Source organism: Jaculus jaculus, chromosome 14 (assembly GCF_020740685.1).
Source record: "Jaculus jaculus isolate mJacJac1 chromosome 14, mJacJac1.mat.Y.cur, whole genome shotgun sequence".
Classification (NCBI taxonomy): domain Eukaryota; kingdom Metazoa; phylum Chordata; class Mammalia; order Rodentia; family Dipodidae; genus Jaculus; species Jaculus jaculus.
Genome location: NC_059115.1, coordinates 9,387,926 through 9,400,128, shown reverse-complemented (window position 1 = coordinate 9,400,128; position 12,203 = coordinate 9,387,926).

Below are 12,203 nucleotides of genomic sequence, written 5' to 3'. Positions count from 1 at the left end.
CTTCTCCTTGCCAGTTGTGCAGGTTGCATCATGGGCTAGACCTTCGTTTTGTGAGAGACATTTCTTCACAACTGCACAAGTGACCTCCTGCTGTGATCTATCCTTGAAATCGTCTTGACCTGGGATTGACTTCTCAACCAGGTTAATCTCACATAGGAGTCGCTGCCTCCATCCCCTCCTTACTCCTACAAACATTTGTCAACCAACTAGAGAAAGGGTGTGTGGGGTGGGGGGGTAAACACTGTGGCTGGTAGGTAGGGTAGTTCAAATCAGGCCAGGGCCAGGGAGGCACCCAGGAAGACCGGTGTTGACCCTGTGTTGCAGTCACCTTCTCACTTCTGCCATAAAATACCCAACCAAAAGCAGCTCATTGGAAGGAAGTTTATTTTGGCTTGCAGTCTTGAGGGTAAAGCTCCATGATGGCAGGGGGAAGATGGTAGAAGGTGGGACTGGACATCACCTCCTTGCCACAGCAGTTGCCAAACAGTAGCAGGAAACTGAGCCAAGTTCTGGCAAGGAAAGTCTGGTTATAACAGCCCTAAGCCCCACCTCCCCAAACAACACGCCTCCCCCAGCAAGGTTCCACTTCCCCGATTGCCTTTAGCTAGGGCTCAAGCATTCAGAACAGGAGTTTATGGGAGACATTTTTATTTATTTATTTGAGAGTGACAGAGAGAGAGAGAAAGAGAGAGAGAGAGAGCAAATGGGCGCGCCAGGGCTTCCAGCAAACGAACTCCAGACGCGTGCACCTAGCTAATGTGGGTCCTAGGGAATCTAGCCTTGAACCGAGGTCCTTAGGATTCACAGGCAAGTGCTTAACCGCCAGACATCTCTCCGACCCCTAAAATATATTTTAAAAGATATTTTATTTATCTCTTTGAGGGAGAAAGAAGTAGGGAGAGAGAGAGATAACGGGCACACCAGAGCCATCAGCCACTGTGAAAGAACTTCAGATGCATGCACCACTTTGTGCATCTGGCTTGCATGGGTTCTGGAGATTTGAACCTGGGTCCTTTGGATAGTTTTTTGTTTGTTTATCTTTATTTATTTGAGAGTGACAGAGAGAGAGAGGCAGAGAGCGAGAGAGGGCCAGGGCTTCCAGCCACTGCAAAGGAACTCCAGACACATGCGCCCCCTTGTGCATCTGGCTAACGTGGGTCCTGGGGAATCTAGCCTCGAACTGGGGTCCTTAGGTTTCACAAGCAAGCACTTAACCACTAAGCCATCTCTCCAGCCAGGTCCTTTGGATTTACAGGCAAGTGCCTTAACCACTAAGCCATGTCTACAGCCCCTCTTATTTTTTTTCTAAATATTTTTTTTTAATTTTTATTTATTTATTTATTTGAGAGCGACAGACACAGAGAGAAAGACAGAGGGAGAGAGAGAGAATGGGCACTCCAGGGCTTCCAGCCTCTGCAAACGAACTCCAGACGCGTGCGCCCCCTTGTGCATCTGGCTAATGTGGGCCTGGGGAACCGAGCCTCCAACCGGGGTCCTTAGGCTTCACAGGCAAGCGCTTAACCGCTAAGCCATCTCTCCAGCCCTTATTTTTTTTTAATACTCTATTTGCAAGCAGAGATACAGAGATATGCAGAGAGAATGGGTGCACCAGAGCATCCAGCTGCTGCAAACAAACCCCAGCTGCATGTGCCACTGTGCATCTGGCTTTACATGAGTACTGGGGAATCAAACCTGGTTCGTCAGGCTTTATAGGCAAGTGCCTTAACTACTGAGTCATCTCTCCAGCTCCCCAGAAAATATTTTCAATAGTAAGGCTTTTGTTTTTGTTGTTGAGGAAAGGTCTCACTCTAGCCCAGGATGACCTGGAATTCACTATGGAGTCTCAGGGTGGCTTTGAACTCACAACAATCTTCCTACCTCTGTCTCCTGAGTGATAGCATTAAAGGCATGCATCACCATGTCCAGCTAGTAAGGCTTTTATGATTCTCTGAAGGCAAGTGGATCCAGGGTTGAGCCGTTTGGAGGCTGGACAAATCTATTGCACGAGTCATGTGGAGACTCAACAAGAACCAAGGGAAGTCTGGATATCTATCCTCAGCATTCTCTTGGAGAGAAGTAGGTCAGGTCAATGTCTAAACCATTGGGAACAGAACACAAGTGGGAACTGCTGTGATCCAAAAGGGGAATGAGAGCTCAGAGGTCTGCATTCCTTGAGCGTGGCAGACACACTGAGGCCTGTTAGTAAAGGGGTGAGATGACATTTGGCAGTGACATAACCTGACAAAGGACCTGAACAGAACAGGAAGTGCAACGTAGCTCCGCAAAGCTTTCCCTATATCTGGCATTCATAGACCACCTTCCTGAAAGGGATGTTGGGACATACAAGTTTTAATTATCTGATGGCTTCCTCACAAAGGCTTTTCTCACCTCAGTTTTCTCATGAATGGGTCCTTTAACAGTGAAGCAAAGGAAAGCTCCAGACAAGTGCTTTCCCACACTGGTCACACATATAACAGCTTTTTCCAGTGTGACCTTTCTGGCACTAAGAGAAGGGGAAGCTTTGGCTGAAAGTGTTCCCATGCTCATTGCACAGGGAAAACTCATTCCCAGTGTGACCTTTCTGGTGGTTTTATAGGTTAAAACTATAGCAGAAAGCTTTCCCACAGTGGTTACATTCTTAAGATCTTTCACCAATGTGGGTCCTTTAATGTAGAATAAGGCTGGATGTTGCAATGTTTTCGCACATTCGTTGCACTCAAAGGACCTTTCTTGCTAGGCATGGTGGTACACACCTTTAATCACAGCACTCAGGAGACAGAAATAGGAGTATCGCCGTGAGTTCAAGGCCACTCTAAGACCACATAGTAAATTCCAGGTCAGTCTGGGCTAGAATAAGACCCTACCTTGAAAAACCAGTAAAATAAAATCAAAAAACAAGATGGGCTGGGTGTGGTGGGGCATGACATTAATTCCAGCACTTGGGAAGCAGAAGTAGGATTGCTGTGAGTCTGTTGAGGGTTCCAAGTCAGCTTGTGACCAAGTGAGACCCTTGCCTAATGAACAAAAGAAGAGTAAACAAAGCCACTATAAATCAGGAAGCAACAAATAACAAACTCAAATTATAACTTATTTAAGAAGAGCAAATCCAGCGGGGTACGGTGGCGCACGCCTTTAATCCCAGCACTCAGGAGGCAGAGTTAGGAGGATTGCCATGAGTTTGAGGCCACCCTGAGACTCCATAGTGAATTCCATGTCAGCCTGGGCTAGAGTGAGACCCTACCTCAAAAAAAAAAAAAAAAAGGGCTGGAGGGATGGCTTAGCGGTTAAGCGCTTGCCTATGAAGCCTAAGGACCCCGGTTCGAGGCTCGGTTCCCCAGGTCCCACATTAGCCAGATGCACAAGGGGGCACACGTGTCTGGAGTTTGTTTGCAGAGGCTGGAAGCCCTGGCGCACCCATTCTCTCTCTCTCCCTCTATCTGTCTTTCTCTCTGTGTCTGTCGCTCTCAAATAAATAAATAAATAAATAAAATTTAAAAAAAAATGGCAAATCCAACCATCCATCAGATTTAACATATAATTTATCCTGATATGGAAGGTGCAATTAGCACTTCCAATTCAAGTCTACATACCAGGCTTATTTGGTGGGCACTGACTTTGTGTAATGACTCTCATAGCAGGCAGACCCAACATCTAGGGTCACTTTTGTAGATACTCTGAAAGTCCTAAGAGCCACACCTAGCACATTAAGCTCCTACTCTGAAGATATATAACATCAGATTGATTGATTGATACATCTAATAATGCTGCAGCTAACTAGAAAATCCAAGAATTAAATTGATCCAAGATGCAAAAATATTTACATCATAACACAAGAAACACCAAAAATCAAGACAATATAAATCCACTAAAAAGTATTGATGCATCAGAAATGACCTCCAGTGAGAATGAGTTAGAGGAAATGTCTGAGAAAGATTTCAAATATGCTCAAAGAAGTCAAAGAGGAAATCGAAGGAATCAAAGAAGACACAGGACACCAATCTAATGAAATAAGGAGGTCAATACAAGATATAAATAAGGAAATAGAAATAATAAAGAAAAACCAGTCAGAATTACTAGCAATGAAGAACACACTCAATGAAATAAAAAAACTCTCTAGAAAATCTTACCAGTAGAATGGATGAAGGAGAGGACAGAATATCTAAACTAGAAGACCAGGTGGCAGATCTAATACAGTCCAACAAACAGAAAGACAAACTAATAGGAAAATATGAATGGGAATTTCAAACTATCTGGGACACTATGAAAAGATCAAACATAAGAATTCACAGTATAGTAGAAGGAGAAGAATTTCACTCCAAAGGCATAGTAGACATTTTCAACAAAATCATAGGAGAAAACATCCCCCAAATATGGAAAGAGATGCCAGTGCAGATACAGGAATCCTTTAGAACACCAACCAGACAAAACCTAGAAAGAACCTCTCTTCATCATATTATAATTAAAACTACCAAACATACAAAGCAAAGAAAATATATTGAAAGCAGTCGGAGAGAAACATCAAGTTACATACAAAGGCAAGTCCATCTGGATTACAGCAGATTACTCAATACAAACTTTAAAAGCCAGAAGGGCTTGGAGTGATGTATTCCAAGTTCTTAGGGATAACAATTGTAAAACAAGGTTACTTTATCCTGCAAAGCTATCCATTCAAATAGACTGAGAAATAAGGAACTTCCATGACAAAAGCAGGCTAAAAGAGTATTTGAAGACAAAACCAGCTCTACAGATAATACCTGAAGCTTTCCACTAAAATCAATGAAACAAAAAGCTTTTCCACTAAAATCAGGAACAAGACAAGGGTGTCCACTCTCCCCACTTTTATTTTATATAGTACTGGAAGTCTTAGACATAGTAATAAGGCAACAGACACACAGAAAAGGGATACAAATTGGAAGGAAGAGATCAAGTTATTATTATTTGCAGATAACATGATTCTATACATAAAGGACCCTAAAGACTCTACCAGCAAACTGTTAGAGCTGATTAACACCTATAGCCATGTAGCAGGATACAAAATAAACACACAAATCAGTAGCCTTCCTATATGCTAACAACAAACACACAGAGGATGAAATCAGAGAATCACTCCCATTCACAATTGCATCAAAAAAATAAATAAATAAATAAAGTACCTTGGAATAAACCTAACCAAGGAAGTAAAGAATCTCTACAATGAGAACTTTAAAACACTCATGCGAGAAATTGCAGAAGACACTAGAAAGTGGAGAAACATCCCTTGTTCTTGGATTGGAAGAATCAATATTGTGAAAATGGCAATCTTACCAAAAGCAATCTACACATTTAATGCAATCCCCATCAAAATTCCAATGGCATTCTTCACAGAAGTAGAAAAAACAATCCAAAAATTCATTTGGAATCACAAAAAACCTCGAATATCTAAAATAATACTGAGCAACAAAAATAAGGTTGGTGGTGTCACCATACCTGATTATAACCTATACTACAGAGCCATAGTAACAAAAACAATATGGTACTGGCACAAAAGCAGAACTGTAGATCAATGGAACAGAACAGAGGACCCAGATGTAAGTCCAGAGAGCTATAGCCACCTGATAGTTGATAAAAATGCCAAAAATACTCACCGGAGAAAAGACAGCCACTTCAGCAAATGGTGCTGGGAAAACTGGATATGTATGTGTAGAAGAACAAAGTAGATCCTTGTCTCTCTCCATACACAAAAATTAAGTCCAAATGGATTAAAGACTTTAACATCAGACCTGAAACTCTGAAACTGCTAGAGGAAAAAGTAGGGCAATCCCTTCAACATATTGGTCTTGGCAAAGACTTTTTGAATATAACCCCAATTGCTCAGGCAATAAAACCAGAGATTAACTGCTGGGAGTTCATGAAATTACAAAGATTTTGTATGGCAAAAGACACTGTGAATAAAGCACAGAGGCAACCTACAGAATGGGAAAAAATCTTTGCCAGATATACATCTGATAGAGTATTAATATCTAGAATATACAAAGAACTCAAAAATCAGGGCTGGAGAGATGGCTTAGTGGCTAAGCGCTTGCCTGTGAAACCTAAGGACCCTGGTTTGAGGCTCGATTCTCCAGGACCCATGTTAACCAGATGCACAAGGGGGCGCAACACGTCTGGAGTTCGTTTGCAGTGGCTGGAAGCCCTGGGACATCCATTCTCTTTCTCTCTCTATCTACCTCTTTCTCTGTTACTCTCACATAAATAAATAAAAATGAACAAAAGTATTATAAAAAAAAGAACTCAAAAATCAAATAAGAAATCAATCCGGGCATGGTGGCACACGCCTTTAATCCCAGCACACGGGAGGCAGAGGTAGGAGGATCGCCGTGAGTTTGAGGCCACCCTGAGACTACATAGTGAATTCCAGGTCAGCCTGAGCCAGAGTGAGACCCTACCTCGAAAAACCAAAATATATATATATATATATATATATATATATATATATATATATATATAGTAAATATATATATATTTTAGTAACGCTAGTGGTTACATTTTAAATGACTTATGAGCATTTCTGGAATCTCTCAACTTTGGTGCTTAGGCAACACAGGCTACAATATTGACTATGACTAGAATTCTGAAAAGTATTGTTGTGTCCATACAATCAAGGAAAGTTAGAAGAGAGAGATGGATGAGGGGACCTTGACAATGAGGAAGAGGAGGACAAAGAACACCCTCTTAGAAGTGAACCCCTGCCGGGCATGGTGGCGCATGCCTTTAATCCCAGCACTTGGGAGGCAGGGGTAGGAGGATTGCCGTGAGTTCGAGGCCACTCTGAGACTCCATAGTGAATTCCAGGTCAGCCTGGGCTGGAGTAAGACCCTACCTCGAAAAAAAAAAAAAGTGAACCCCAGAAACATGATATGGCAGGCATAACAGTAAAACTGTCATTCAAGAGCTGGAGAGATGGCTTAGAGGTTAAGTGCTTGCTTGTGAAGCCTAAGGACCCCAGTTCGAGGCTCAATCCCCAGATCCCACGTTAGCCAGATGCACAAGGGAGCGCATGCGTCTGGAGTTTGTTTGCAGTGGCTGGAGCCCTCACTCTCTCCATCTGCCTTTCTCTCTCTGTCACTCTCAAATAAAAAAATAAAAATAAAAACAAAAAACATTAAAAAAAAAAACTGTCATTCAAAACCCCTTGGAGCTGGGTGTGGTGGCGCATGCCTTTAAACCCAGCACTTGGGAGGCAGAGGTAGGAGGATCGCCATGAGTTCAAGGCCACCCTGAGATGACAGAGTTAATTCCAGGTCAGCCTGGACCAGAGTGAGACCCTACCTCGAAAAACCGAAAAACAAAACAAAACAAAACAAAACAAAACCTTGGAACCGAATATATTTTTTAAGTGTTTCTATAACATGTTGCAATGAAAAATGGTCTTGTTTTAATTTACATATCATTTGATTACTAATAAATTTTGATTTCTTTTCATATGTTAAAAAGTCAAATCACAAAAAGAAATAAAAAAAATATTTTTTAAATGAGACCCTTCACTGAAAAATCATGTTGGAACTGAGCTGAAAACCTCCTCCATGTAGACCAGCTGACAGAAAACTGGAAAAAGCCACACTGTATGCAGCTCAACGGAAGAGAGAGCAATCACCAGTGAAGATACTCAACAGCGGCCACTGTAAGCCTTGTATTTGGCCAGCCAGGCCAATGAGTCAATGGGTGCAATAGTGGCATGTCAGTTATGGGGGAAACCAAGTGCCCTATAATTGGACTGGAGGCCAGCTCCATGGGAGGGAATACATCCCTGATACTGAAAACCTACAACAGGGGTAGTCATGAGCCCTAGGGGTGCAACGTCTGCTGTTGTCTGGCTAAATGTATATACTATGCTCACCAAACTGCCTGGTAAGCACTTTTCTTAATGTTCATACCAATATACTAATGCTACTCTCACTTTTTTAGAGAACTTTCTCTTTTCAGATGGCAGTGGGATGACTCAGAAGGCATCACGGTGCTGAGAAGAAGTGACAGAGGAATGCTCAGCACTGCAATATCTGTATCACACCTTCCAAGGCTCAGGCTCCATTGCAGAAGAAGTGGCAGAAAGAACGTAAGAGCCAAAGGAAGGGTAGGACTCCTCCAGACACAAAATGGCCTGGAGATCCATGACCTCACAGTGCCTGACAGTACTTACAAAAGACCATCATAATAGGAAGAAAAGATGACGACATCACAATAAAAGACTGACTGAGAGGGGGAGGGGTATGATGGAGCGTGGAGCTTCAAAGAGGAAAGTACGGGGTGGGGGAGGAAATTATCATGGGATATTGTTTTCAATCATGGAAGTTGTTACTTATAAAAAATGAAAACTAGGGCTGGAGAGATGGCTTAGCGGTTAAGCGCTCGCCTTTGAAGCCTATGGACCCCGGTTCGAGGCTCGGTTCCCCAGGTCCCACGTTAGCCAGATGCACAAGGGGGCGCACGCATCTGGAGTTCGTTTGCAGAGGCTGGAAGCCCTGGCGCGCCCATTCTCTCTCTCTCCCTCTATGTGTCTTTCTCTCTGTGTCTGTCGCTCTCAAATAAATAAATAAAAAAATTAAAAAAAAAAGAAAAATAAACTAAAAATAAAAAATGAGACCTTTCTCCACACCACACTTGGTGGGGTTTCGGGCTAGGCCTGGCATGATGCTAGCGCTCCCAGCAGCAAGGAAGGACAGTGAAGAGGGAGGAGAGTCCATTCCCCTCGGGCTCGCGGCTCTGAGACCCAGTGCGCGGGAGGTCTGAGCGCTTCACTGCAGGACGCGGGCACACTCCGCTCACTCGCGGTGCCCGTGGCGGGGCTGGGCGCCGCAGCGCAGCCTGCCCTCCACCGCTCCAGCTGACCATCGCGCCGGGAACTGAAGTCTGGGGAGGGGGGGTGCCACCCTGCGGGGGTGCCCAGGAGCGGGGACAGTCAGGAGCACCGCCGGGGCAGGGAGCACGCGGAGGCGCCGTCCTCCTCGCGGGCCTCCCCCAGGGGTCGTGGGGAAGAGCCCGCAGCCGCCCTCCCCGGGCCGCGGGCGCGACCGCGTCGAGCCACAGGGGAAACTAACGTCCGCGGGGACGTGGCTGCCAGTCAGGCCCGAAACCAGCAACTTCTCAGTCCGTGGTTGGTCCAGAGCCGGTACGGTCTGCGTTCCCGCGCGGCATCCCGGCGAGCGCGCTGTCTCCACGGCAACGCCCAGGCAACACCGGCCAGGGGCCCGGGAAATAAAGTCCCAAAGGAAAACAAGCCGGGGCACAGATTGATGCCTAACGGTCTGCCCTTTAAGGATACCCTTTAAGTGACCAAAGGGCTTGGCTCAGCTGTTTAGTATTAAGTGTCCCAGCAGAGGCTGCAGAGATGGCTTAGCAGTTAAGGAGCTTGCCTGCCAAGCCTAAGGACCCAGGTTTGACTCCCCAGAACCCACAAAAAGCCAGCTATACAAGATGGCATGCATCTGGAGTCAGGGATGAGTCGTTTGTAGTGGCTAGAGGCCCTGGTGTTCTCATTCCGTCTCTGTCACTCTCTCACAAATAGGTGAATAAATAAATGTCTCTGTAATTAGGCAGTTTCTGGAGCAAAGCCATCAGCCTCACTGATGCATTTGCTAGTAATTCAAGCTCCCAGAGAGAGCTCCTCTGAGACGTCAGAAACATCCTTTGTGACCTCAGCAAGACCTCTAGAGGTGCTGAGTTCACTCAGAAGCAGCTGCAATTCGCAGCTCAGTGATAAATTTTGGATAATGTCACAACTTTCCATTTGAGGAGTAATGTGAAAAGCGTTCAGCACAGTGCCAAAAATATACTGTTTAAATATATCAGAACTTTTTGTTGGTTGTAGTGATTAGGGTTGAATGCTAGACAGGTGGTCTATATCTCAGTTCTTTTTAAAGAAATATTTTATTCACTTAAGAGAAGGAGGCAGGGCTGGAGAGATGGCTTAGAGGTTAAGCTCTTGCCTGTGAAGCCTAAGGACCCTGGTTCAAGGCTTGATTCCCCAGGACCCACGTTAGCCAGATGCACAAGGGAGCGCACGCGTCTGGAGGTCGTTTGCAGTGGCTGGAAGCCCTGGCATGCCCATTCCCTCTCTCTCTCCTCTTCTCTGTCTGTCACTCTCAAATAAATAAATAAAAATAAACAAAAAATCTCTTGCCGGGCGTGGTGGTGCACGGCTTTAATCCCAGCACTCGGGAGGCAGAGGTAGGAGGATCTCCGTGAGTTCAAGGCCACCCTGAGACTACAGAGTTAATTCCAGGTCAGCCTGGACCAGAGTGAGACCCTACCTCACAAAACCAAAAAATAAAAAAATAAATAAATAAACAAAAAAATTAAAAAAAAAAGAGAGAAAGAGGCAGATAGAGCTAGAGAAAGCAAGAGAGAATGGGTCCACCAGGGCATCCAGCAGCTGCAAACGAACTTCAGACGCATGCAGCACCTTGTGAATCTGGCTCATGTGTGTCCTGGGGAACTGAACCTGGGTTCAGGCTTTGCAGGCAAGCATCTTACCCACTAAGCCATCTCTTCAGCCTTTTTTTAAAAAAGGGTTTTCAAGGCAGGGTCCCTTTTGAGCCCAGGCTGACCTGGAATTCACTATGTAGTAGTTGTTGAACTCCTGGCAATCCTCCTACCTCTGCTGGGATTAAAGGCATGCACCACCACACCCTGCTAATTTTTTTTTTTCAAAGTGGGCTGACCTCTCTCTGCCTCCCTAGTGCTGGATAAAAGGTGTGCACCACCACGCCTGGCTTCATGTTCTTTCTCCCTCTCCCCCCCCCTCCCTCCCTCCCTCTCTGTCAAAATAACTAATCTTGCAGGGCATGGTGGTGCACAACTTTAATGCCAGCACTCGGGAAGTAGAGGTAGGACGATCACCGTGAGTTCAAGGCCACCCTGAGACTAGAGTGAATTTCAGATCAACCTGGGCTAGAGTGAGACCCTACCTCGAAAAACCAAAAAACAAACAAACAAAAAAACTGATCTGGACTTCACAGGACACTGATGTACACAAGTTAAGCCCCCCCCCCACCTTACACCCAAACACACACGGTACACAGCAGGAAAGAGACAGGACAGTTATGGTGTTTAGAGCTTTGGAGTGTACAGGTGAGAACTGCCATGCCTGGCTCATCCTCCTCCGTGCTCCTCGCTGGGTCGCCTGGCTCATCCTCCTCCGTGCTCCTCGCCGGGGTCGCCTGGCTCATCCTCCTCCGTGCTCCTCGCTGGTGTCGCCTGGCTCATCCGCCTCCGTGCTCCTCGCTGGGTCACCTGGCTCATCCTCCTCCGTGCTCCTCGCTGGGGTCACCTGGCTCATCCTCCCCCGTGCTCCTCGCTGGGTCGCCTGGCTCATCCTCCCCCGTGCTCCTCGCTGGGGTCACCTGGCTCATCCTCCCCCGTGCTCCTCGCTGGGTCGCCTGCCCCCGTGCTCCTCGCTGGGGTCACCTGGCTCATCCTCCCCCGTGCTCCTCGCTGGGTCGCCTGGCTCATCCTCCTCCGTGCTCCTCGCTGGTGTCGCCTGGCTCATCCGCCTCCGTGCTCCTCGCTGGGGTCACCTGGCTCATCCTCCCCCGTGCTCCTCGCTGGGTCGCCTGGCTCATCCTCCTCCGTGCTCCTCGCTGGTGTCGCCTGGCTCATCCTCCTCCGTGCTCCTTGCTGGGGTCACCTGGCTCATCCTCCTCCGTGCTCCTCGCTGGTGTCGCCTGGCTCATCCTCCTCCGTGCTCCTCGCTGGGTCGCCTGGCTCATCCTCCTCCGTGCTCCTCGCTGGGTCGCCTGGCTCATCCTCCTCCGTGCTCCTCGCTGGGTCGCCTGGCTCATCCTCCTCCGTGCTCCTCGCTGGTGTCGCCTGGCTCATCCTCCTCCGTGCTCCTCGCTGGGTCGCCTGGCTCATCCTCCTCCGTGCTCCTCGCTGGTGTCGCCTGGCTCATCCTCCTCCGTGCTCCTCGCTGGGTCGCCTGGCTCATCCTCCTCCGTGCTCCTCGCTGGTGTCGCCTGGCTCATCCTCCCCCGTGCTCCTCGCTGGGTCGCCTGGCTTCTGGAATCTCGAAGTCAGCGCCTGTTCACCTCCTCCCGGATTCGTCCAGGGACACTGCCGGGACAAGGGACGCAGAGAACCCAGCCAGCGCTCCGCAGGAACCCCGACGTGGCCGTAAAGCTCAACTTCCAGCCCCGCGTCGCGACCACGCTTGGGCGTTGCCATGGCAC